We start from the raw sequence: 27,499 nt of genomic DNA, 5'->3' as shown, positions 1-27,499 counted from the left end.
ATGTTTAGGAGGAGTTCTTGAACAAATGGACTCTCAGACACATAGATAGATAGAGTCACAGACAGATAGACACACAAATCTCTAATATATAGACTTAATATGCTTAAATGACCTGTTAAGGTGCATTGTTAGGTGCTTAAACTGTAGAGTCAGGTTTTTTGGGTTTCAGGAAAATTCCACTGCTTTAAAGTTTACTTTAGCCCTGGATTGAAAGGAAAGGTCAACCTTCTGACATTTCCTGCTAAACAAAGCTTCATTTCAGAAATATTAGACCACGTTGTCTTGCCAAAGTCAAAGTACTTTGTTTCAATTTTTATTTTTATAATATATCAAATGTGAAAGAAAGTACTTTGAGCTAATTGAAATGAAGTGCTTCCATAATTTTGCATAAAATATCCCTGAAATTGGTCCATTTCCATGAAATTATCCAATGTTGGAGAAGCAGCATTTTCTGATGGAAAACTGTTGGGTTGGAAAATTTTGGGCCATCCCTACTCAATGGGTTTATTAATCAATCCATGAGTGATTTGACCAGGATGGTCATGCAACTTATAAAACTTTTTCTCACATCAGTATTTAATTTTGTGCACATGAACATACTAGGAAGTTGCTAGAGTTGCCAGCGTCCCACTTGCCAAAATATGTGGACCATTCCCAGTTTTTACAACTTTATTCCATATCTTTGAAGAGTTGTACATGTTATACGATCTCAGCACAGGTAGAGGTCACCGTGATGATCTAGCGTCACTGTGTGAAGACAGAGAATATATTTCACCATCATGAGTAATATGAGGATGCAGGGAACATGGTGGCTTAACCAAAAGTGCCATACTGAGATGTCAGGTCTCTCTTTAGAAAAATCTGGCCTTGCGATTCTCAAACTGTACAAAATTCCTCGAGAGCAATTCCAAAAGCGACAAATAACAGCTCTGTGAGCTGACTTCCTCTGTGGCTTTGGAGAAGTCATTTAATATACTGCTCCATTTCCCTTCACCTCTGCACAATGCTGCTCACTTAATGTCACGCCACTCATTAGTTAGTGATTATAAAGCTTTAGGCTGAGATTTTCAAAGCCATCTAGAATATCTGGCTGCTCAGTTCTCATTGAATCTGAAGATTAAAAATACTTTCACTTTCTATACCTATTACAGCACAAGTGCTTTAGCTAGCCATCCTTCATCAGAATTAATCATTGACACCAGCTGACTTGACTCAAAGAATAGTGCTATAATTCAATGTTTTGCTGCAAGGTGACATTTTAAATCAGTGATTTAGAAAGGATTCCTATGTCGGAGATTGCACATACATATCTATTTTGATTCAATACTGCTTTATTTAATGAATGTCTTCTGCAAATATGGAGGCTTGATCTTTCAGTCATCCACCTATCAGATTATGTCTTGATATATTTTAAAAATAAAGATATAATGTTGTATGAAAATTGATTTAGTATCTCTTACACTGGGCTGTACTTTGCTGGAGTAACAAATGGCACTCTATAGCAAAATGACCACTGCTATCATTTGTCTTTTTTTAAATAAGAAATGTCTATATACATTGTTGAAGAGTATATGTTTTACATGAACATTCATATTGTTGTTCAGGCCAAATTTGGGTTCAATTTTCTTCCAACAGCAATGGACAAGCCTAATTCTGGATTTTTTGTACTTATTTTTGCTTTTGGTGGGTTTAAAATCAGAATCATAGAACTCCAGAGGTCATCGAGTCCAGTCCACAGCACTCACGGCAGGACCAAGCATCATCTAGATAATTCCTGATAGGTGTGTGTCTAACCTGCTCTTAAAAATGTCAGTTGATGGAGATTCCACAAACTTCTTAGCCAATTTATTCCAGTGTTTCACCACCAGGACAATTATGAAGTATTTCCTAACGTCCAATCTATAGCTCTCTGGCTACAATTTAAGTCCACTAAATCTTCTCCTGTTCTCAGAGTTGAGGGAGAATAGTTTTTCTTCCTCTTCATAATGACCTTTTAAATACATGAAAGCTGATATGTCCCTTCTCAGTCTTCTTTTTTTCCAGACTAAACAAACCTAATTCTTGCAGTCTTTCCTCATGGATCTTGTTTTCTAGATCTTAATCATTTTGTCTTGCCCTTTTCTGGACTTTTCTCCAGTTTGTCCACATCTTTCCTGAAATGTGGTGCTCAGAACTGAACGCAGAACTCCAGTTGAGGCCTAATCAGCACAGAGTACATTGGAAAAATTACTTCTGGTTCTTGCTTACAACATTCCTGTTAATATATCTCAGGGTGATTTGTTTTTGTTTTTTGCATTGGTATCTGAATCTTAGAGACATCTTTGTCTACAATGAGAGCTAGTAGGTTTATGTAGCTGTTTCCTGCCTTGAATTTTCTCGGTTAAAATGGTCTGAAGTCATTTGCATTTGTAAATGACCTTGCTGTTAAAGTTCTGCTTTACCACTGGATGCTGTTCTCAACTTACAATAAACATTCAGTCCCTAAAATGCACCAGCCTCACTTCCTGATTTACCCAAACTTCAAAATAAAACCAAATTCTATAGATTTGGATTCTTTTAAAGAGAAAAACTGGAAGCCAATTTTCTACTCCTACAAAAGTAATCCTGAATGTTGTTCACTTTGGCTATGTCTATGCTACAAAGAAAAGTAGGGAAAAGATATGCAAATTGCAAACTGCAATTTTCTTTTCTTTCAAATAGGCTTTTCCAAAATTTGGCATGTCTACACGGCACCAAATTTCAGAAAAACCTTCTCTTTCGAGCCATCACTTCTTCCTCGTGAAACGAGGTTTACAGAGATAGCAAAAGAACACATCTGCTTTTTCAGAGATTTTTCGTTCCTTAAATGTGGCATAGCTTTTCCGGGATACTGAAGGTATCCCGGAAAAGCTCTGAGTCTAGTCATGGCCCTTGTTGAATCCTTGAAAAGATGGCTGCTAAACTGGTATTTGTTTTTACAGTACAGAGATAGGACGAGAGGCTGTACAACATTTTTACATGACCCAAAGTGCCCATTCATGAGTCAAACTATCTTTGTGACTATTCAGGAGGTTAAAATGAACTCTCAGTAGATAGTTTTAAAGTTAGGAATAATGGGTGTTATAATGTTGTGTCATGTTCTTAGGTGCTTATATGGTCCCTATAAAACGTATATGTAGTATCTGAATGCCACACAATCTGTAATGAATTCATTCTCAGTGCCCCTGGGAGGTGAGGAAGGGCTGTTATCTCAATGGTACAGCTAAAGAAGAGGAATACAGGTCACACAGGAAGCTCATAGCAGAACAATAAATTGAAGTAAGGCTCTCGAGCCCCAGGCTAGAACCCTTACCAGTGGAAAATTCTCTCTCTCATAATGGTCTCTGTGCATTCCAATAGAAGGAACTTTTCAACTTTCCCTTTCTCAGACCTCTTTGTCACAGCTCTCAGCAGTATCATATGGCTCACTTTAAGGCTTATTTTAAAAATTGCCATTTAATTTCAGTTTGACAACTTAATGGTGTGCACAGAATAGCTCAAGGCTGCTGAACCTGCAGTGGTGAAACTTGCTCTTATGTACAGTTTGAAGCTTAAGGTTCTGTAATGAACACATGAGGGAGCTGTGTGGCCTGAAATGACTTAGAGCTTTAAAAATGTACAGGTAGGAGAAAAGTATAATAAATGCAAGATGTATGGCACATTTAGCTTGTGGCATTACCTGTTTCCAGTTTTGTTATAAAATAACATGGGCAAACTCATTTTAGTTATGTTTTGGTTGATGCTTAGGGTGGTTTTTTTGTTTGTTTTTTTGTAATTCAGCTCTCCTCACTCAACCTTAGTTCATTTTACCCCCTGTGATCCTGCACTTGTTTTGAGATGACAGACTTAATACCATTTGATAGGATGAGAGCTGATCATTTTCCTGTGCAGTTCTACAAGTGCACTCTTATTTCAGATGACATTTCTGCATTTCTTTTTCCCTGGTAGTGCTGCCATTTCAGTGGGGAAAGAAAGCAAGAACATTCACAATTCATGGGAGGTGACATTTACTTCTGTACACTTGGCCAGCTCAAGCCACCAAAAGAAGGAGGACGTAAGTGGTACATAGGCTTTGTGTAGCCCTCTGCATGCAGTGAATTTCATCCACAGGCCACCAACAGAGAACCTTAGGACCTCACCATAGACCTCTACTGTCTCATTTTGTGGCCTGCCAATAAGCATCTCTTCCCCTGCTTCCCCACCAATAAGTGTGATTCAGTGGTCTCTATCCATCTGATCCTACCTACCTTTGGAAAGCTTATTGCTGGTCTCAGAAGCTTCTAATTATCAATTAAACAAATATTTTATGGACTTTGAAGCAAGTGGAGCAAAAATAATAATTTACATGTTTCATAGCAGTAGGATAATTTGCTAAAGCAGTTGTGCCCAACAATAAGATCATCAAAAGTGGGGTATTGGGGTGGGGTAGAAGACCATTTCCTTGCTCAGGAGAATGGTGAAGGGTCTATGGACCCACTGGTGAAGGAGACACTCAACTATGAGAGGGTTGCAAGCAGGGAGGAAAGAGCCAAAAAAGAGTTTAAATAATATTTAAATAAGCTTTGGTGTCTTTTGAAGTTTGCTGAAACCTTTCAGCGTCTTTTTCAATAATCACAGAATGGCCATCAGAGCACCTGTGCTTTTTCGGTTAGGAGTTTCTTGCACAAGAAACCCCTGCGTAGCATCCACACTTGCCTTGTTGTGCAAGAACTCTTGCACAAAAAGGAGTTATTCCTTGTGGCGAGAGGAATAACTGAACCGCCAAAAGCCTTCTCTTCTGCCAATTTACTTGCACAAAAGCACGCTTGAAGCGTGGACACTCCGCCGTTTTTTGTGCAAAAACCTTGTAATGTAGACGTAATCTAACTGTAACTCCATTACATTGGGAAACAATTGACATTAAAGTCAATGGGGCCATAGATTTCAGGAGAATTGCAGGATAAGTCTTAGGATACTTTGCATGTGTTATTCTACAGCAGATGCACTACTGGCACATTAACTATTGTTTGGGTGCTCTTAGAGAAAAAAATTGGTTTAGGTGAACATAAATGCTCAATTAGTTGAGCTGAAGCTAGTAAGGTTGCTAACACAACCTATGCCATTTAACAGGACATCTATTCCAAAAACAATGGACAAGGGCAGTAGTGGATTTCATCTGACTGCAGCTCATTGTTCTTTGATGCTAGTAAGAAAGAAATTTTACGCAAAATTCTGATATTTTGAGTTACTGAAAGGTATTAATGGGCTGGGTTGGTTTTAAAACAAACAACCCAGTTTACAGACAGTGATTGTGCTTGGTGGTTTATAGCACTGGAGCCAAAATTTTCCCTCTCTTATTGTTGCATACAAGCAGTGCACAATCTGGCATCTGAAGTATGCATGTTTGGGGAGAGAGTGATTGTTTGGGATAGTTCTCTAAGGCTACATCTAGACTACAAACCGCTTTCGAAAGAGGCTTTTTTGAAAGAATCTTTCGAAAAAGCCTCTTTCGAAAGAGAGCGTCTAGACTACAAGCAGACTTTTCGAAAAAGTCTAGATGATCTTTTTCGAAAAAGCACAGTTTGCATTCAATAGTGCCTTTTTTCTAAAGAGTACTTGGGGGGGGGGGAAGCATTATTCCTCATAAAATGAGGTTACCGCGATTGAAAAAACTGCTGCATTCTTTTGATTTACTTTTGAAAGAACATGGCTGCAGTCTAGATGCAGGTGACATTTTTTCGAAAAAACCTACTTTTTTAGAAAAAACCCTGTAATCTAGACACACCCTAATAAACGTTAGTGTCCTATGATGCAGCCTCCCATTGTAAATATTTCATCTGTTTCCATATGGGGATTATGTTGTGAATCCATACTGAATGCTCAATTACTTTTACCACCTGTAGGTGTTTCTATAGCCTTTTCTTGTTTATTATTAAGACCATCAAGCTTCCCTGATTCACTGGCTTATTAGCTTTTTTTTTTGTGTGTCTTCTCAGAAGTGTAATAACACTCTTCCTAATCTACTAATATTACTTTCCTGTAACTCTGCAGCCTACATCTAGAACAATTTAATTTGCCAAATTAATTCTATGGCAGGAATGTTTGGGCAATTCTTAAGGTCTTTTCCAAAAAGATGACTTGGGAACTTTGATATTAGTATTTATTTTGAAAAAAAAAATTCTATTCACTTTTAAATGAAAAAAGACCTTTTCTTAACACTGTGAAATTAACTGCCCTCTTTTACTCTAGCAAAGCTTCACTGAAGACTGTGAGGGTGTAACCTGAAACTGAGACTTTAGGCTCTCACTCTAATTTAGACTTATTTAAGACTCGCATGAAAGGTTAACTACTATTTGATCACAATGGTCCCTCTGGCTTTTAAACCTTTGAATCTATGATTTTTTTTTCATTGTGACTGTTCCTGTTCATCACTGAAATGTAAAGACCAAAGTACAGCTGAGAGTATGATGTCTGACTGGCTGAGATGTCAGAAGACTTGAAGTGTCAGTGATCAGTAACAATGTGATGTCTCTGTAATGATAGCAAAGGCATTAAAAGCATAGAAGTCAGCATTGGGTATGCTTTTTAAAAAAGAATGCAAACTGCAGTTGTTTCACTGAATTGAAATGTATGGAAATCCACATGGTTAGATCACGCATTCTAGACTCTTGGCATTGGTTTCTCTGATGCAAATAGTTCAAGTCTAATCTGATGGATTGTATCTGCAGAGTAGCCTGTTATTTCCTTATAATGGGAGGAGCTCTCAGTAGCAATCAAGTGAAATCAGTCTGAATTAACCAGGATACACACTGCTCTAAACAAATCCATTGATCAGCACTTTGCAGACGTTATTGCACGAGCAAAGAAACAATTTTTTGCATTATGCACAACCCAGACGTAAGAAGCCAAAACAGACTTTTATAGCACAGCTGCTGAGCTTTGGCACAACATACCTATCACTGGCATCATAACCAACTTTTTTCATGCTCCATCTGTTTATGGGTTGTCAATAACACCATGGTGATTTGTAACAGTGAACTTGTGGAAAAGTATGTAGCAGACACCTAGGCTGGTAAAAAAAAAAGTTGTTGTAAAATACTAATGATACTAACCTGCAGAGATGAAGAACTGGCAATACACTCTGCTCCTTCACAGTCTCTGGAGCCCCTCTGCTTCCATTATCCTCCTAAGGCAGATCTTTAGAACCATGTACCTTAGCCCCCACATGTAATCTTAGAGGTTTTAAATGCTGTAATGGGACATTTGAGCAGTAGAAGACAGTATGGAAGATGGACAGTGATCGGTAGATTATGTACTTCACAGTTTGATGATGAAGTACAGAGCAATATGACAAATACTGCGTAAGATGTTTCTCTCTGTGATGCTAGGGGACTGGGACAGCTCTTTGTGAGTTCCCATTGAGTTTATGATATAAAATTCCCCCAATGAAAGATTCTATAGGTTGAACCTCCTTTGTCCGGGACCCTCAGGACCTGACTAATCCCAAATGAGGGGATTTTCTGGACCAAGGGAGGTCCCTCGCCTCATGGCCCATGTTGTCCTGCTGCCTCATTCCCCTGGGGCTTTCTAGCTGCCACCAAACCTCCTGCTCCCGGGGCTGGAGTGGCACAGCCAGAGCTCTGCAGCCACTTGGATTTTTATCTGGGACTCTGGAGCTCCACAACCACCACCGGAGTCACAGCTTCCTGGCCATGGCTGGAACTCCCCGCTGATGGGGCTACCACTCCCCAGAGAGTCCCGGTTAAGGAAGTACAACCTATACTATTTCCAGTTTTATTCCATACCTCTGAAGGGCAATTCTGTTGGAACTTTTGAGATCTTTCTGAAAAGAACATGCCAGTGTATACACTTCCCAATTTTGGGCTGAGATTTCACTGGGTAGCTGGATGTACAAAGACATATTAATGCCTCATCTACAGGGTTGGCCAACCTATGTTGCTCAAAGCAGTGAAAAATTTCATGCTTTGAACATTATAGCTAGATTGAATTAACACCCAATGTAGGTACAGCTATTTTGACAGAAGAATTCTTCCATCAATCATGCCACCGCCTTTTATAGAGATGGATTAACTGCATTGATGAAAAAACCTGTCATCAATATAGGATGCGGCTACACTATGACACCACAGTGGCACAACTGCACTCCCATACCTGTGCTGCTGTAGCGGTTTGCAAAAAATCAGAAAGAAGCCTGTTATTTTAAAAGTAGGTCAATTAAACCAGACCATCATATTTTCTTCTTTTTGTTTGAGTGGGGACATAAACTGAGTAAAAACCTGCTTTGTAATGAGATTGTGGTTGCAATCTTAACTAATATGAAACTATCCTCTCCATAATGAAAGACTTTACTCCTAGAGAGCCTGGCGCTCGTGCTTCTGAAACTCAGAGTAAAAAAAGATCTTCATTCTGAAACTTGTAGAAATACCCTGCAACCAGTCAATAGAGGACAATCTGTTTATACACACATATACACACACGTGCAGAAAAGCCTCCTGCTGCTCCCTCTGACATCAGTGGCAAAAGTCCAATATTAGTGACAAAAACCTTTTACAGGGGCAGGATTCAGTCTCAAACCACCCTCAGCAAAAATAATGTTGCCTAATTACTAATTTCCTCAAATATTATCATGAGATTTTCCAGGAGCTTTAACTATCTGGGAAGCATGAGGTGGCAGTGAAAAAAGTTAGCTACCAGGAACTGTTCTTTGATAGTTTCTCCTCTTTGTATTCCTACTGGTGAACACTGCAGAAACCATTGAGGAGCAGCATCTGTTCAGTCAACTCGTCCCTGCCCCTCTTCTCTGTGGGAAGGATTCCAAAAGTATAAAAGGATGAGTGACTCTGACTGCTCCTTAGTTCATTTTCTAGTTCTGGTGAGTCACAAGGGCTTGGAAAGTGGCTTGAAATACAGACAAGTTAGCATCCTGAAAGAGATAAAAGGGAAGATTATATTTTACTAGAAACTGGGGTTAGGTCATACAGAGCACAACATCTCCTTATGGAATATTGCCAATGGAGAATCAGCCATTTCACCTGTGTCTGAACTACTCCTGGGGCAGGGTTATAGCTTTTTACAGAATATGGTATAAATGCTGTATCAAAGAGTCATATTTATGTCAAGAACTAAGACTGTTGTGATAAAACTATAATCTCCTCTCAAAAGAAGTTCATCTTGTGTGTCCTTGAGCATCCTCAGTAATGAACTGTGTTCAGCTAGATGGATTCAGGGACATTAATGTCATTTACAATGGACACAGAACTACCTCTGAGTCAATTGTGTTGGATCTCATGGAATGAATAACAAGGACAGATTTGGTGAGCTCAATAGTGTCAACTGTCCTGGAAACTCAGCTCTACATTAGGAGAGTCAGGACACATCCCAAGACTTCTGTGCTTTGTTGGGCCTTTAAGCTGCTCAAACCAGGTCCAGTGAATTAGTTGAGTGCTTTGCCAAAGCTGAGGTGGACGGACCGATGGACAGACTTACGCTACATCTACACTGCCCTTGCAGGTCAGACAATGGGGCTCTGAATAACTAAAGTATTGCTCTGTATCTCCACCATGTGAATGCTGCAGGTGCAAATTAAAAATTCCTAGTTCTCATTAGCGTAGTCCTGTTTGAAAAGGCCTTCCAAGTTAATAGCCATGAGATGGCTGGCTCACTCTTCGCAGGTCTAGGAGAAGCCCAGGATCTACAGGCGTCTTTTAAATGCAAAAGTTAACAGACCATCTCAAGTAAAACAAAAATAGTCTCACAGTAGCAAAAGAAATAGTGAGGTGGGAAATGCAGAGGTCACTGCCTGTGATAAGTTCACTGCACCTTTGGTGATTAAGAAGGAATTGAGAGACAACTGGGGTCACTCCCGCTTATACCTACAGAATCATCCATTATGAGATGGATAGGGAGGGGTGAGATGACATGATTCTTAAAAGGGTCCCCACAGTTCAGTGCCAGGAGCCCTACAAATGAGACATGTGGAAAAACCACTTGAAGAACAAACTAGTTTTGAGCTAGAGGAAGACAAAGGAATGATAGATTAAAGTCGGGGGAGGTTCCAGCTGAAAAGTTTTAGTTTTCAGCAATTAAAAAAAACCACCTCAGTACCCAAAGTATTTCTGCCAAAAACCAAAATGTGTTGATTCTGAGATGCCACTGTCGTGCCTAATGGGAATTGGAGTTCGGGTGCTTCATGCTCCATTCTTTTCTGTATGCTGGGATTCCTGCTTGGAGTATGTTAATTGTGGCAAGATAGGTGTCATCATGAGAGCAACTAAGAGAATTCACCGATTGAGCCACCAGGAAACCCAGAGAGTCCCAGGTACCATGTAAAAAACTCCATCTTTCAGTGAAACTCCTGAAGGAGGGAAGTGGGGGAAAATGCTGAGTTCCCTTCTGGGGCACAGCATCCTTCCCAGCACAGAAAAATATAATTTGATCTTCCAGCACCAGGAAGTATGGCTCAAACCCCACAAACTTGATTTAGGAATTCATTATGCCATAGATAAATACTACTCTAAGGCCAGTGAACCAACATCCTTGCCTTTTTAAAATGTAGGGTTACACCAAGTAGCAGCAGCCAGAGTGCAACTTACTACTGAATATTTTTCCATATTGCCAGTGCCAGATTTATGCACAAGCTAAGTAAGCTATATTTTAGGACCTCAGGTTATGGGAGAGAGAGGGCTCTAAATTAAAAAAAAAGTTTTTATTGTATCCTCATTGCCTATGTATCAGTATATATGCAAGTTTAAAATAGTTTTATTTCTATTTTAATTTTCCTTTCTGTTAGAATAATATACATTTTCTGTAATTCTATGGGGCCTCTTAAACTTGACATATTTTAGGGGCTCAGCATGTCTTAATCCAGCCCTGTCTACTGCTTTTATTTTTTTTAACTCAAAGCAAAATTAAATTGAGGCTATAATCTGCCAATTACACTCTTCTTTCCACATTATCTTCATTAATACTCAGGCCCTTCATCACGGCCTTTCAAATCTGTCAGGCTACAAAATGCCCTCTCTTTGCTGATCTGGAACTAAGTATGTTTATTTTATTTTTATGGCCCCTGAGGCACATAAATTACCTCTCCTATTTAGGCTCTCATTTCTTCACATTTGAGTCCAGATTCCTTACTCTGACAATTATCATCACAGAACTTTATTCCACACCCTTGCCTCCTAAGCCTGGCAATTAGGCGTTAGCTGACCAGACCTTTCCTACGGTATAAACAGAAGAGAGTAGAACTTCAGTCGTATTTCCAAGCAGTGCTGCTCGATTTTTTGTTGATTTCCTTATCGTGTGCCAAATCCAGCATTCTGCATGAATAGATTTATGTTAATGCTGTAAGGCATGTGGGGGTACACAGAGGTCTTCTGAGGGATATGTCAACTCATCTGGATCTGGGGTTCTCATACCTAATTGCACCACAACCCGTTTTTGACAACAAGAATTACTACATGACACCAAGAGCGGGGGGTGAAGCCTGAGCACGCCCAAGCACCTTCACCTTAGATATGGGAGCAAGCCAAAGCTGAAGCTGAGCTCCACTACCCTTGGACAATGACGTGTTTATATTGTTCTATATTCTAATCAGTGTTTCTCAACCTGGGGTGTTGTGATTTATTTTATAGTTATTTAATGAAATGAGAAAGGAAACAATTTTTCTGTAACAGAGTGTTGTGACTCTTTTGTATTTATTTTTGTCTGATTTTGTAAGCAAGTCGTTTTTAAGTGAGGTGAAACTTGGGCACACAAATACGAGCACTATTTGCATACCTCCTCTGAAAAATAAAACACAGTGTAGCCATACCCTGACTATGGAAATTTTGTGCTGCATTTGGGAACTGTATAGATAGTAAGTCAATACCAACACAGAAGCTGAAATGTAATGGGATGCATGGTAAAGAGAACCGACTGTTGGAGCCAGTGGGAAGTTTAGGTATTGATGGCTGTTATGTAATTATTAAGTCCCAAAAGTCTTTTCAGATTTTCTGAATGTGGTTAAGTAACCTGAGTTATTTTCCTCCCGACAATGCAGCACAGTGTACACTGCAAAATATTCATGAGTACAAAGGGTACTGACAAAGTGTCAGAGTGTGATGAGTTCTCTCAGTAAATAGCAAGAAACCCCATCACATATCATAACTAATCCTTGGTTGGTGAGCAATTTCTATTGAGAAGGCATATGGCTAATGGTTCAAATTTTACTATTTCTGGTTGAAACAGTACTATGTTAATACAAACTGGTATCTCTTCAAGTACGCCAGCTGGGTCTCCAAGGGGTAATTAAAACAAAGCATCTTAGAGGGGTGTGAGCTAGCTGCAATTTACACATTTATAAAGAAACACCCAGTATATGAAATTGAAATGTATGTTTTATAATCAAAACCGATCTCTGCCTAAGTAGTGGGTAAAAGGAATGATGAATGGCTGAGAGCCAGCACCTGGGAAGCTAATAATACTCCAGCCTGCCTCAGATTCCTGATTCAAGGCTTTTAGGTTGAATACTCTCCACAAAAGATGACCCTGTCAGTTAAACGACTGTGAAAGCTTGAATAATTGGACTATTCATGTGCTTAAAGTTAATCATGTGCTTAAGAGTTTTTTTTAGATCAGCAACAGTAGCTGGCTCATTGAAAGATCAAGTTCAGTAGAGGTCTGGAGCCAAAAGCACATTGCTCTTTGGCCTCTGCCCTTCAATTAACCTCTGAACAAGTGAGATGCCTCAGTGAAATCATAGAGTGAATCATATTCCCGTAGGAATATGTGGTTTCATAGAAATCAGGATGCTTTGTGAAATCAGGTTGCTTTCATCAGAAATTTGTTTTGGATGAAAAACTGGAAAAAAATAATTTTACAATGTAAAGTTGTCTCATTTTGACATTTTCAGTGTGAAACATTCTGATATTTCACCTTGAAATGATCCATCATAATTTAATGCAATATTTTTACAAGGACTCATTCTCTTAAGATAGGACTACATTGAGTTGAACTTAGGACCTCTAAGTTGGTGCCTGCCATATCCACTCTGGGGAGTTTATTCATTGGCAATCCCTCAGTCTCTTGGAGGGCACAATAACATATTGGTGTGCATTGCATTCCACACTCCTGCACTCTTAGAACTATGGGGCAGTGTAGACATGCCTTGAGACCCAGAGGATGCACATACTTGTAACATACTTTTTATGCCCATCCTCCAGTTGCATAAATAACAATCACTATTTTGCTTCAAATGTCTAACAATTTTGTTTTCACTAAAGATCATGAACCTAGTTCATTAATGAAATTCATGGGGGGGGGGAGGGGGAACGGTATAAGAGGTAGAGAGAGGGTGAACATAAGCCAGTTTCTCCAGTATTACTCAACATTCCTAGGATGATTGTGCTGAGAGACTGGTTCCATGGTGTCAGGTACTGTACTGATACAGGGAAAGGCACTTCCTTCCCCAAAGAGTTTGTATTATTTCCCCCACACACATATGTTTAGATTGTGCTTTCTCCTTCCATGAGTGCAACTGACTGGACTTGGTGACCTCTGGAAGTTCCTTCCAGTTCTATGAATCTATGATATCACATAGTATATAAGAAGGGGAAAAAAGAGACACAAAGATAATTTTAAAAATCACTTAATGTTTCCCTCTATTGAATGATCTCTCTGGAGTATGCTTGTGCTTGAAAAAGACTTCCATAGAAGGTGAATTTTCCAGTTCCCCTAATCCTGACATAAACCTCCTACAATATTTTCTGACTGAAGCCGCACTTTAGAGATAACAAGAAAAAAAAAAACCTTTGAAGAGTGTCCCACTTTGGTTATTACAAAAGTAGCTCAATTCAAAGAACACAAGACAAGCTGCACTTAGAGTTTGCAGAGGGTGTTCCTAATAAGCTATTATCCGGTGCACTGAAAAAGAAAATGGATCCTAACTCATCTAATGGTCAGTGTGCCAGTAAGTATTGCACATTCACTGGCTGCTGGTTATCTATTTTCAATTCTGAAAAACATCTTGTAAAAAATCTTTATATGACTAAAGTGTTTCTGACACCTTCCCACTCCCCATCAACCACCACCTTGCTTCATACCTTCCCCTTAATGTATGCAGTGCAAGCCAGTGCTTATTAAAACAGCATTTTCCTTAGAAATCTAGTGTGAGGCTGTTGCAAATTCAACATATGCATTACACATTTATTTCCTGGCTTATGTGAAAATAACAGACTATTTTTCTTTCACTAAATGAGCCCATTGTATGCACAACAATTAAAAGAACTCTTGAACTAATAATACCCAAACTGAGTTTACTATGCTGAGCTGACCATCCAAAAGTTTCCATTTACCTGCTAATAAATTGGTATAATATGGCTTATAAGCTGTAATGTCACAACAGTAATAGCTAAGGCTAAAAAGCCATCTTTGTAATTTCTTCTATATTCTCTAATTAGGTTATTAATAATTTAATAGCCCAGTTAACACTAATGGTGGGAAACTGTGATCTGCCTAGTGATAAGTTTTAATTATGGAGTTACAATTCATTATAGCAGATAAAACTGTATATTCACTATAAATCACTTTAAAGAGCAATATTTAACTAGCGTGTGTCTAATAAGAATTTAAGATTAATCAGTTGTGTGTAGTGTCTTTAACTTGTGCATTCAGAAACCAAAGTAACAAGAAATTATTCTCTATGCTTTATTCTGTATTCAAAATTTTATACTTTTCCATGCATAAAGAGGGGGAGAGGAATTGCCATGCCTCCAGAAACATGCAAACAGTCCAAAGGTTATGTCTTTCAACTATGTACTTAAAATTTAAAACTCGTGTATAAAATCTTAAATTGATTTATTCAATTCGGACTTGTAATATATACCAGGATGTTTTTTTTGTGTTCATTAAATGTGCTATGTGGCCTTGGTATTTTGACAGTGTTTTTCCCTAAAGCTGGGAAGTAAAGACACCTTTCTGGCTGATAAAAATTTTACAATGCATTGTCTAGCCAGTTAAATAACAATCTCAGAGATAAATAAGATGAGTGCTGGTGTGACATCAAGATATGCTGGTTCCATACCAAATGATAAAGTGTAGAGGAAGGACTCAGACATCAAGGCTTGGTCTACATCTAAAATGTAGGTTAACCTATGTATGTCACTTGGGAGGGTATGAAAAATCAAAACCGCAGAGGGACTTAGTGAAGCTGACCTCTGTGTAGACACCTGTATGTCAACAGAAGAATTGTTTTGTCAACCTAGCTACTGCTTTGAGGGGATGGATGTACTACAGTGTCACAAACACCTCTTCTGCCACTGTAGCAAGTTTATGGTACAGCCACACAGTTGCAGGACTGCTGCTGTGCCATGATAGCACATATAGTGTAGAAAAAGCCTGGATGAATATCTTTGGCAAAGCTGGATTAAGGAAGCAGAGTCTATAGGTGAGTGACGAGGGCCCCAGTTGCTGGAGTCACATCATGAGAGAGAAATTGAAACCGTCATTAAAAAAAAAAATGCTATGACTACACGACTGAAAAAAAAGGCTTGAAAACATGACCCCGGGGTAACTGATGCCTGCCTGAGCCTGCAGACAGTATGACACAATAACTCTGAGATGTGTGATTTGAGCCATTTATCTTAGTTCTGAAACCTACTGCCAACACAAAGAGTAGCAAAGGAATGTAAATAGGGCCCCAGGTTGCCTTAATTTGTCTCTAATCCTTAGGGAGTGTTACTGTGGATTGGATCATAGCGCGTGGGTTAGTACTTGGTAGATAACTCACATTAATAGTGCCCAAATGTGCGCAGATGACAGATCTTGGGTCTTTTCTTGTGTTACATTGTGGGATATACAGCAGAATCTAGTGGAAGCCAGTGGAATTCTGGGACTTTAAGTACAACTCGAAAACTCCCATCATCCATCTATTTCTAGGTCTGTATGTGACATTTTGAGAGAGAGCCCCATTTTCAAACTGCTGCTAGACATTTTGGAGAGAGCAATGTGCTGCACCTTGATGCCAACATCTACAAACTACATGGAGAGTGAAGTGGGTTGAGTTTGTGACTGAGTAGATTTGGATTTCAGCTGCAGTGCTCCTGAGCACCTCTACCGGTGCCTGAAGCTGTGCCAGCGAAAGCAACAGAGGAAGGAAGAAAAGTCTGTAAAGCAACTGCCACTGCATGAGTTTTGTAGCACATGGGGACTGGGAAACCATGAGTGAATAGTCAGAAAGAGCTCCTCTTAGTGTTTGGACATGTGCCCCCATTGCCATCTGGTAGCTGCCCAACCCCATTGACAGCACCAGTCAGTAGCTAACCAGTTTGGCCTGCATAGTTCCACCTTTGAGAGCACTGATATTGGTGTCTGCAGGTATGCAGAAGGTGCTGATACAGTAGGGTCATAAAGCTTAGCAATACTCATGAAGTTATGGATGGGTTTCCTGAATTACAGTGGGGTAATTGATGGTACTCATTTGCCTACCCGTTACCCCCCTGCTCCAGACCTTATAAATAGAAAATATGATTTTTCTTTGAATATGTCAAGGTCTAATAGTTTACCGCAATGGGTTCATCAACCTTAATGTGGATTGATTGTCCATGTGGCCGGAATCTCACCTGTTTGTCTTAATTAGTAATAGAAGATCACTATGCACATCAGTGATGATGAGATTTCTCCTTATGCTCTGCTTCCTTGTCTAAACAAGCCATTTACAGGTCTCTTGCCTAGTAAGTAGGAACTATTTATATACTGCCTGTGCAGCTGCAAGATGAAATTGACGTGTGACTATGCAGGTCGAAGAATAGGTGGTGTTTGCTGACCTACTGATTGTGTATTGATTTCTTAAGAACCCCCAGTTAGCATTGTGAGACGTGGTAACTTCTTGTCCCAAGATCAGGTCTAGAATGATTAAAATTATTGTTCAGTTAGGAACCCTGATGTGCATAGTTCCAACACGCACAGGAAAAACCTTCTGCATTTGCAATAATTGTATTAACACAGTTAGCAAAGTTACAAATATTCCTATCCAGCAAAGTAGAGAAAGAGAATATTAAATGTGCAGGTAAGCAGCCATATACGCACACTATTCCTTGCAAAAAAGACCCAGATCATTAGTCATATTCCTCATTACTACCAGTCGTCATTCTGACAACTCCTAGGTGTCACATCTCCCAAGACAGAGGCTGGGGTACAACTTGGTATGCCTAATGCACCTTTAGTAGGACTATCAGCCCCTTTTCCTTATTTGTAGTTCCTCACCCTGCTAATGTTGGGTTGCCTTTCTCCCCTGGGTTACTACTGTGTTTACCTCAAATTTATTAGCATTCATGTCAATTATTTACTGCATCACTCTTCTGGTTAGACATCTGTTGACATTCCTAACTTCAAATATCCCAAGATGGAATACACTAGCATCATCTGGTGAGCTGTCAGCAGTTTAGTTGTTACAGCATTCTGTCTTGTGATAGCTCATGATTAGGACCCTACTAAATTCCCTGTCTCTCTCTACAGTGTTCTGAGTCAGGTCAATCCTCTCCTGGATTAGCTTGATGCTCTCCTAAACCAGGTTCCTAGTGTCTTTAAGCAGCTGCCTATCTTTTTTTTAAAAGCCAGCAAAACACCCTTGGAGTCCCCAGTGGTTTTGCAACTTTTCTGGGAGGATGTTAAATGATTACTTCTGCCTCCCCCCCCAAAAAAAATCCTTCATACATTCTCCATTTCTTTCTTCTCAGATTTGCCAGATATTCAGATGTTGATAAGGATCCTGCCTGTCTCTGTATGTCTTGTCTTGCCACTTCAGGGGCAGTTACTTCAAGTGTTTACTCACATGTAAACCCAAGTCTGTTTTGGAGTAAGCGGTGAGAATTACTGCTTTTGAAAAGTTGAATAATTTAGGAAGACTATTGGGAGGAGGTGGGAAGAAAAGAACCTGTTTACTTTTTGAATAAGCTGCAAAAAGATGAGGCCTTTATTACACAGAAGGTCAAACTAGACAATCATAGTGGTTCTTTTTGCCCTTGGCATCTATGAATCTCCCTCCTCATTACAATTCGTGTGCATTAGTCTTGATGCCAGTTGACCATTCCTTGTTTTATTCAGAGGAATGGGTAATTTCACCCAAGATGCCACAATCAATTTCTATTCCATATAAAGGCGCGAGGCAATGCTTGCATGAATATTTTACTATATACCTCTTGACGTACTTCACTACAAAAAAAGTCTATTCTTGCTATAAAAAATGAATAGGGGATGGTGTTTGAGGTGGGCTCTTGGCAAAAAGAAAAGAATAAGTGAGAGAGACTTGTTCCTTGAGATTAGTCTTACAAAGCACACGTAAAGCATTTTTTGGCATTTGGTGCAAGTACATTTGAAATTCCCAGTCAACATTTGTATTTGATGAGACTTAGGGGAAGAGGGAAAGTGTGCTGGTTTTAACTGATTTTGATTCTGTTATTTAGATTATAACAGTTTATAGTCTACATTTTGAGTTGGACACTGTACATGATTAAGTTTGTTGGTCTGGTGCAGCACACTAAATTCTTTCCCTCATTGTAGGCCACATTCTTATGGATGTTCTTCTTTTATAGTTCATAAATAGCACCCAACTACCACAGAGTCCATATATAATAATACTGAAAAAACATAGGTTTTCTTGTTCAAGAAGAGAGATGGCATAAGTAACTCCTGACTCCCTTGGTGAGATCCCTATGCAAAGGAGAGTAATCACTGTGCTAGTGGTCTGGAATGGGAGAGATGAAGGACAGACTCCATTCTCATCCCACTCTTCAGCAACCAGAAGAACAGGCTGGGGGACAAGGGCATGCATATTCACACTCCTTGAGGAAACATGAGGCTTTTTTGATACAGCATGCCCAGCTATGTCCTAAGAGGCATTCTGCATGAGTCCAGGGTCCTTTATTAGAAAAACTCCATCCCAGACATTTATGTTTTAGGAACTATGACTGAGAGAGACCAGTACACCTTACAGACAAGTCATGTTAGTTTCATCCCTGATTACAACACTGTAATGCATAAACCCTGGAAATAAGCAACAGTTTATCTACAGGGCTGTAGTGATATGTGAAATAATGAGGCAACTGTGGTCTGGATTAAGCTGATTTTTAAATACGTGTGATTCTTCCTACTCCATCTACTCACACACTCAGTGGTGCTACAGGGCAGAATTAAGGTTGTTTTGATGCTGCTGTAACTGGAGAGTTTGGATTTCTTTTAGGTATAACCTTAATTCTGAATTTCTTGAGTTTATCATGCTTGATCTGGGGATAATTACATAATTTCTGTAATGGTTTAACCCTTACAATTGCTCACACATATTGGCAATCTCAGATCCATCTTAACATAATTTATCTGAGAATTTATTTTTCATTTTTACAAAGCTTCATACATGAACACTGAAAGAAGAATCCCAAAGAATACTATCATTCAATATATCTAACTGTGAGTCACTATGTAATATCAGCTTTAAACACTTTTTAAGTAAGAGGGCAGGCTATGCCAAAGCACAGCAAACAACCAGAGTGCACCAGCCACATGAATTGGGTTTGCAGCTGTTTTGCACTGACAGTTCAGCTGTTTTGTTGCTGCATAAGCACTAATGATGCTGGTCCTTGATTTGCAATTGCATTATTGTTTTAGAGGGTTGTGTTAGCAGGCTGAGCACTATGTGACATTGGAGGGGGGCAGGGAAAGACAAATGCTTTTATACTTTATGGGCTCCCACTCTGCTTCTGCCTTAGTTGCCCTAGAAGTGCTCCCTCACATTGCCTAAATAGCAGTGCTACAAGGAGCCTTTCAAGTGATGATGCCCAAAGGTAAATGAAGCCACAGACCCTTCAGGGAGAAGTGAGAATTAGGCAGTTATCTGCCAGTGAGAACTCTCCACATAAGTCAATTATCTTCATTCCACTGAGAACACGTCTTCACCACCTTGCTACATCAGCGGACTGACATTGATCCAGCTGGGTTGATGTAGGGTGCCTGGTGCAGATGTACTATGTCAACGGGAGAGTGCTCTCTCTTCAACATATTTACTCCACCTCAGTGACAGTTGAAGTTGTATTGGTCGGAGAGCATCGCCTGCTGCTATGATGCAGACAGTGCTTTAACTTACATTGCTCAGGAGGTGGCTTTTTCACATCCTCTAGTGAGGTATGTTCCATTGACTTATTTGGTAGTATAGACGAGCCGTTGAGTCATTGCACCCATAGAACTGTTAAATGTGAAACGGGATAGTGATAGGTTGAGTTCTCTGATGTCATAGTTACCCCACCTCAGATTTACCAGAGCTATTAACCTGAGTTTACATATAGCCTTTAATAACAAAGACCCAACTTTAAAACCCATCCCTACTGTATATTTGAGAAATGTCTCTGCATATATTTTTGTGTTAGGACTACCTTTGAAACATTCCTCAGGGGCCCCATAGCTTTTGCAAATGGGTGATTTCTGTTATGCTCCTCAACCTTTGTTGTGACATTAACAATTCCATCAGAAATTGTGTTTCTATTACACGTAAAATATTTGGTTTCTCAAAGCAGCTTATGGAAACAGGAACATATATTTCAGTTCTGTACCTCAAATTTTGGGCCCAGCTTGGTATACCCATAAGTGCATCAACAGGAAGAAGTAGGTATGCTACTCACAAAACACACTAACACACACAATCAGATTCTGAACCAAGATGACCTAGTTGCTCCTGATGCCTAGTCACGTACGTAAACCCCTTGACCACTGCTCTGTCTGAGAATAAAAAATAAAAATGCTAAATTTTTCTTTCCTCTTTCCCCTGTAACACATTTTCTGTATAATTGCAGTGCTGAAAAATAAGGGCCTGGCAGAATAAACTATACCTGCATCCTGATTAGCTGACTGACACTGCTAATATGGTGGGCTCCCATCTAGGCAGAGGTCAGTAAGTTAATGCTAATTTGGATTTATATGCTTGTCTGAACCTGCTAGAGCATGTTCTTATAGAGTGTTAAGATTCCTCTCTAGGCAGTTTGGATTTGACTCAGTTATTTCTGGAATTAACATGTGTAGCACACTTTTGTGATATAGGTTTATTAAACCTTGTTTCTAGTTTGAAATACACTAGTCCTCCCTTCCTTTCATGGTGTTCTTGGAGTCAGGGAAACATTCCTCAGGAGCCCCCATAGCTTTTGCAAGCAGGTGATTTGTGTTATGCTCCTCAATCTTCTTTTCATTTAAAACAGAATATTGACTCTCCTCCCTCCCCCCCCAACACAGAAATGTCACTTCAACCATTTTATGTGCATAATTTGCAGTTTTAAGAAAAGATCTGGGCTCTAACTGTGCCCTGGATTATATTTGTTGTTGGTCAGCAATACTGTTCGTGTCTAGGGTTACAACTGCTCTTTTTCTAGTTGTTCAGGCAGCAAGCTGGGTGACTACTAGTGATAAGGTAATATAAAAACATCAGTAATAGGTTCTCTCACAATAAATAAGAAAAGTCATCAGTCTTTGCTAATTAAGAAGTTTGTTATGTAAAGCTGAAGACAAAAAAGCCTTCATTTCCCAAAAGGAGAGCATTTCTAAAGCCCCATTCCTTGACCCCCTTAAGTTATTATTCTGATTCTATCCCTTGTGTGCTTTATCTTGCAATTTAATTAGGTGCTTGTTTTAAAGAATTATTTAGTAGCCTCTTAATCTGCAGTCCTCTCTGATATGCTGTGTAGCTGCAAGATGAGTTCCTAATTATACTTTATCAACTGTTCCATCTTTTCAGTATCCAAAGGAAGAAAGAAGTTTGAATGATGTTACCCTCCATTCTGCTTTACAGTTCTTTCTTAAAAAGAAATGCTAATAATGCAGTTCAGCCTAGTAGGTCAGTAGATTTAAGTGCATCATTTTCTCATTTCAAATTTGCAGTTTTTATATCTACCTACAGTGACATCAAATCAACATTTGACACTGGTTCTTGTTCTTTGGCTCAAATCATCAGGAAGCTGTACATCTCTGTTGAGCAAAAGGTATTCATAAGTATCTGTTACATTTTTATTGCCAGTTGCTGGGAGAATAGCAGCAGCTATTGGAGTGAGTGAGTGACAGGAAAAGATAGACATTTTGTGGAACAAGGAAACAGTCTTAAACTATGGTATAAGCTGATAGTTTGTGGGGGTTAAGGAAAATGGTCTTATTACTTATCCCTTTCTCTATAAGGCTAACAGTAGTATTGCAGAAGTGTTTCCAGAAATGAACCATAGTATGAGTAATACAAATACACATACTGTAATTTAACTGATCTTTTATACTAGAGATCTGTGGTGTTATATCTTCCTTGTTAACTATTAGCATAGGGGGTCACTTATGCCAACAGAATGCATCAAATATTTTTTACAAGAAAAAGCAGATTTTCCGCAAAAGTAATATGTGATGATCAATGTGCAGGAGCCAATAACCATGACACTCAAACATTCAGGTAGCCCTTTTTGAAAATACAAATGTTTTCAGGCATTTTGATTAATCTCATGTTAGTAATAATAAAGTCTGTATTGAAAATGGCCGTTTTTGAGTGAACGAGGAAGGAAGTGGGCACAAAGTGCTTCCTCTGTCTTCAACTGAAGCCTTTTCAGCTAAAGTGTAGTTGGAGGAGGCAGGTAGTATTTAAGGCTAGTGTTAGCAATAGCCTCTCCAAAAGTGACATGTTGGGATGGGGCAGAGATGTTGGCAAACCATATGCCAGTTTATGACAAGGCCTCTAGCCCATACTGAACACTTCACAAATGCATAGCTGGAAACCAGTCTGATACGCCGATGTGTTAGTATTATTAAAATAGGTATTAGATTTATAAAAGTGGGCTTAGTTTTTGGACTTTGTAAAATAGTTGTGAGTTGATGCAAGTATTAATCTCACTTATAATATCTATATTCCAGTTGATCAGGTTATATTTAATTGTTTGCTCTGAAAATGCAAACTTCTGCTGCCCACCAATCAGAAGAGAGAAGCATTACCAAGTATTGAATACTGGTTTTCCAAAAGAGGTGTCATCTTCTACCCAACAAAATAAAGCCCACAGACACCAGGCACACCACTGTGGGACATCAGAAGATAAAAGATATTGTTGGTTGATTCCCCCTACACCTAGGAAAAGGAGACACATAAAAGAACTCAGCCTCTTAACTTGAACTCTGGAGGAAAGGAATAAAAATCCCTGAAAAAGAAGAAACTCTTATTTCTTGTGCTGCTTGGACTTCAAGAGGCAAAGATTTCCAAACATATGAAAGGGAGCCCTGCTGCTTACCCTAGGTTATCCCTAAAGTACACATGGAGCTTGCATATCACAGTAATCTGAATAGTGTTGTGATTTTTGGTTGAAGGGGCCATCTGTCACAAAGGTAATCTTACGTGGGGGGTCCAGGAAGGCTATGTCTAGACTGCTAAGAAAAGTCATAAAAAGATATGTGAATCGCAATTTGCGTATCTTTTTCTGCTATTTTTCCCCAAAAGAGGCTTTTCTGAAATTTGGCCCATCTACACGGGGACAAATTTCAGAAAAATCTCCTCTTTTGGAACATCAGTTATTCCTTTCACTGAGAGAATACAGGGATGCCGAAAGAACACATCTACTTTTTTGGAAACTGGTCCGAAAAAGCAGACGCATTCCTTGGATGCAGCATAGCTTTTCCAGGATACTAGACATAGCCATCGATTGGAGTATTCAAAAGGTCTGCCTATGATTTCATGTTCAAGTTATTATAGTTCTTGAAGAGTTCTCACTTGATACTTGATTTGTGAAATCTAATTATAGAGCTCACAACTGGCTTGTGCTTCTTCACAGTTTGCTGCCCTGAAGTTGGTACACATACCAACTCCAGACAGCTTGCCAGGGGCCTTTTCAAAAGAGGGCAGCACTCCAACTGCATGATTTCTCCAAAACTACAAAAAGAATTCTGGCCAACTGAGCAGAAGTATTCCATAGATTCCTTCTGTAATGAACCCTCCTGTGTACTATGTAGTTCAGGCCTACTCTGTGGAAAAAAAAATCACAATTTCACCCTGAAATATTTTCCATCCTTCAGCACACTAGAAAACATTCATTAGTTCCAGTCCCTCTGTTTGAACTAAAGTGTAACACCTCTGGAAACCAACTCTGTGGTAAGTTTAATTACGGGAATCTATTGAGACAAAAGCTGGATTTCAACTTTCTTTTTCCCTTTGAGGAGCTCTTCCACTATCCAACTGCTCCAAGAAGCAACTTTCTCCTTACTACTCTCTTAATGCAATTGCAACTCCTAGGTTGGGAAGAGAAAGACATTAGATCTTACTTCTAATTTTATATATAAATAAAAGAGTGTGCACTACCCATCTTCTTTCTCGGTAATGTTTATATATAAAGAAAGAGATGCCTGCAGATACCATGTGCATAGGCTCCAAGAAACAAAAAATCATGCTATCATTAAAGAAGATTCTTCAACTTACAATAACATTAAGGAGACACTCATTTCCCTTGAAGGAAAAAGACATGTTTATGTAGGCATTGTAACTAGCTTTTACAAGCTCTGAATCATAACAGCAGACAGACACATAACTCTTATCCAACAAAGAACTATGGCTAGGAGACAATTGAGTCATTTTTCTCTGCTCCAGCTCTCAGTAAATTCTGCTTTGCCCCACAAAGCCATAGAGATTGCTGTCACAGATCCCACTGCATCCTAGGAATGGCTGTATTAGTCTCATGCTTTGGTTTGCATTGTCATGGTGAGGTCTGCTATTTCACAAGGCAACAACGGGAGGTAATTTTCAGTTACACACATCTGTTTAGTTTTTGAGCTCAGCAAGTCTTGTCTTGACTTCGGTGAGAGTTACATGCACATAAATTCTGTATGGTTGGACTCCCTCTTTGACTTCTTGCTTTCCCTTAGCCCCCTGATGCTATTCAATAGGAGTTACTTACAGCAAGAAGTGCATGCATAATCTAAATAGCCTTAACTGTATGTCCTACCAACAAAAGCCCCTTATTAGTGCTGCATCTTGAATAGTGTGACATAAAATCTGTAGAATATGCAGCTGTATTCCTTCTGGAGGACGATTTAACATTCAGTGCAAAACAAAGAGAAAAATATAGTGATTCTCTTCCTGACCAAAACATGATCAAAGCACTCTCTCATTATATTGTAAGTGCCTCCAGAATCTAGGATGAGGAATTCCACTCCATAGCAATTATTATCTTAAGTAGGAAAACCATTTCTCTGCCTTATTATTTTTAAAGTTTCAATCAAGTGGTATAAGCAAAATAATCTGCCAGTCATACTCAAGGTCATCCAAAGTGCTTAACCAAGAAACTGATTAAGTATGAGTGGTAGAGTGTCTGAGAAGGGGTAAAGTGGCCATCATGCAATCAGCATTCAAACAACTTCTTTCTTAGAGGTATGTAATGATAGCAGACAGAAATTTAACAGCAAAAGACATAGTCCATTCTCTGCCACAAACCTTCTCTCAGCACACATTTTCTAGGTTAAACTGGGATTTACTACAGCATTACTGAAAGCACAATCCAGTGTTAAAAATTAAAGAGCAAATTCATGCCTAGCTCCTTAAATATTAAGAAACTCCAATGAGACTGCTTCAGTTTAACAGAATTACAGAGTGCAAAATAATCAAGTAAGTACCATTTGCTGCATCTTCTTTAATGTTTGCATCCATATATGTTAATTTGCTTATGGAATACCAGCAAAATTCCAAAGTTTCTTATTCTAACAGGGACAGGAACTGTGGTTTATCAGAAAGATTTGGGACATTTTCCCCATAGTCTTCCCTTACAATGATTTTTGCCCTGAGGAGAAGTTTGTCTTGTAGAGCTGGAGTGGATTCCTTTCAACCAGAAGAGGCTTTTTGTTGCCTCTCAGTCTTGTGGGATGCCCAAGGACTTAAAATATGAGTTGAGAGTTCACTTAGGAACACAAGTAGCGAAAGTTCTGAATTAAGAGCACTTTAACATCGAACTCCCAACAGGGAAAATTCTGTATGGATGAGGAAGAATAGTAGCAGAGAACATTAAATACCTAGATAGAATGCGGATAGGCTCTGCATGGACAGAGCTTTCTCCAGGCAGAAATGTCCCTTTCTGAGAAGACTTGGTTTAAGACACTGTTAGAGTTCTTACACTTATCAAAAATTAGAGAGAGAGAGTGTGTGCAGACAATGATTTATTTAATTATACATTTTCATCCAGAGGATGGATCATGGTTTTGCAAGATCTGCTTTTTCTGTGTTTGGTATATTAAGGTCCTAGTTGTGTTTTGAAGTATACTGGACAGACAACTGCCTGGATTGAGAAATTGCAAAAACCTTCACACCAATCATACTTAGTGAAAGGTGATCAAATGAATAGTTGCCAATAGTTCTGCACTGTCACATAGGTACAACCCTGCAGGGATACAAAATTTGTATCTGCATCCACATCCACATCTGCAAAAATTAGCTACAGATATCTTCATCTACTCTTGGCAGAAAATATTGTACTTGCATTGCAATACAGACCTCCTATCTAAACATATGTTCCAAATACAAAGTCTAGTGGTAGGATATCACTTGTGTGAGTGAACAGTGTCATTCACATGAGCACAACATACGCAGGAAGGTGACCAACAAAGGGGTGGTGTTGATGACAAAGACCTAGTTGGAAGAAACAGATAGCCATACTGTACTGACTGTATACATCCAGAGTAAACAGAATGTGCCATTTCTAATCTACTTTTTAACATTAGTAACTTCCAAAATGTCTTTGGTTTTGCAATGAAGCATCTAACAGGTTTTGCATGACAACTACTTCAGCTAGAGACTTGGTGGTCCATTGGTTAGGTTCTTTACCTAGACAGGGCTACAGTGAGGCTCAGTTCTCCATTTTGCCACCGACTTCCTACATGCCTTTCTACAAATTGTCTAGTCTCTGTGCCTCAGTTCTTCAACTGTAAAAAGAAGGCCACAGCATTTCCTTCACTCACAGGAGTGTTTTGTAGCTAAATATATCATTAAAGATTGTGAAGCACTCAGGCACTGGAAACAGGATCAAATAAGTACTGATAATAGAACAGGGCACAGAAGATAGTGAAGGTTAAATGCCAAGGATTTTTTGGTTCAGATAAATTTGGCTTCTTATCCTTTATCAGATCCAACAAGTCTTTCTCCATGCAAATCTTCCTCTATGAAAAATTTACTCCATTTACAGCTTCCCATTGCATTGGTTTTCTTGGGGGGGGGGGGGGACTGAGAGGGAGGCCTATTAGCTTACTCCCCTCCTCTGGTAAATATATTTTTTTTTCTGAGAAGAGACCAGGTCATTCATTCTCTGATTGCTTGCAGAAAGCGACTGGACAGCTCACTCCCTAGCGCAGCCATTATTTCAGTTAAGGGTTGGCCTGGTAACTTGTTCTTCACCAAGGTTATATCTTCTGGGAGTGGCTGAGCAACCCACTGTCCATTTCCTTGTGCTGTTGCTGTGTAACTCAGTCGCTCTCCTTG

The 27,499-nt window shown here is 39.3% G+C and overlaps 1 long non-coding RNA gene across 1 annotated transcript; it reads left to right on the top strand.

Moving 5' to 3' along the window:
• Nucleotides 1–3,501: 3,501 nt before the first annotated feature.
• Nucleotides 3,502–23,048, top strand: LOC112544053 (uncharacterized). Its single transcript, XR_003087368.2, has 5 exons — nt 3,502–3,640; nt 3,967–4,072; nt 20,832–20,925; nt 21,926–22,007; nt 22,912–23,048. It is a non-coding gene; the product is annotated as an uncharacterized LOC112544053 (long non-coding RNA).
• The last annotated feature ends 4,451 nt before the right edge of the window (nt 23,049–27,499 follow it).

This window comes from Pelodiscus sinensis, chromosome 1, assembly GCF_052426305.1.
Source record: "Pelodiscus sinensis isolate ZL-2025 chromosome 1, ASM5242630v1, whole genome shotgun sequence".
In the NCBI taxonomy this organism is placed as follows: domain Eukaryota; kingdom Metazoa; phylum Chordata; order Testudines; family Trionychidae; genus Pelodiscus; species Pelodiscus sinensis.
Note: the sequence above shows the minus strand (reverse complement) of the source record. Positions and strands in the feature narration are given on the sequence as shown.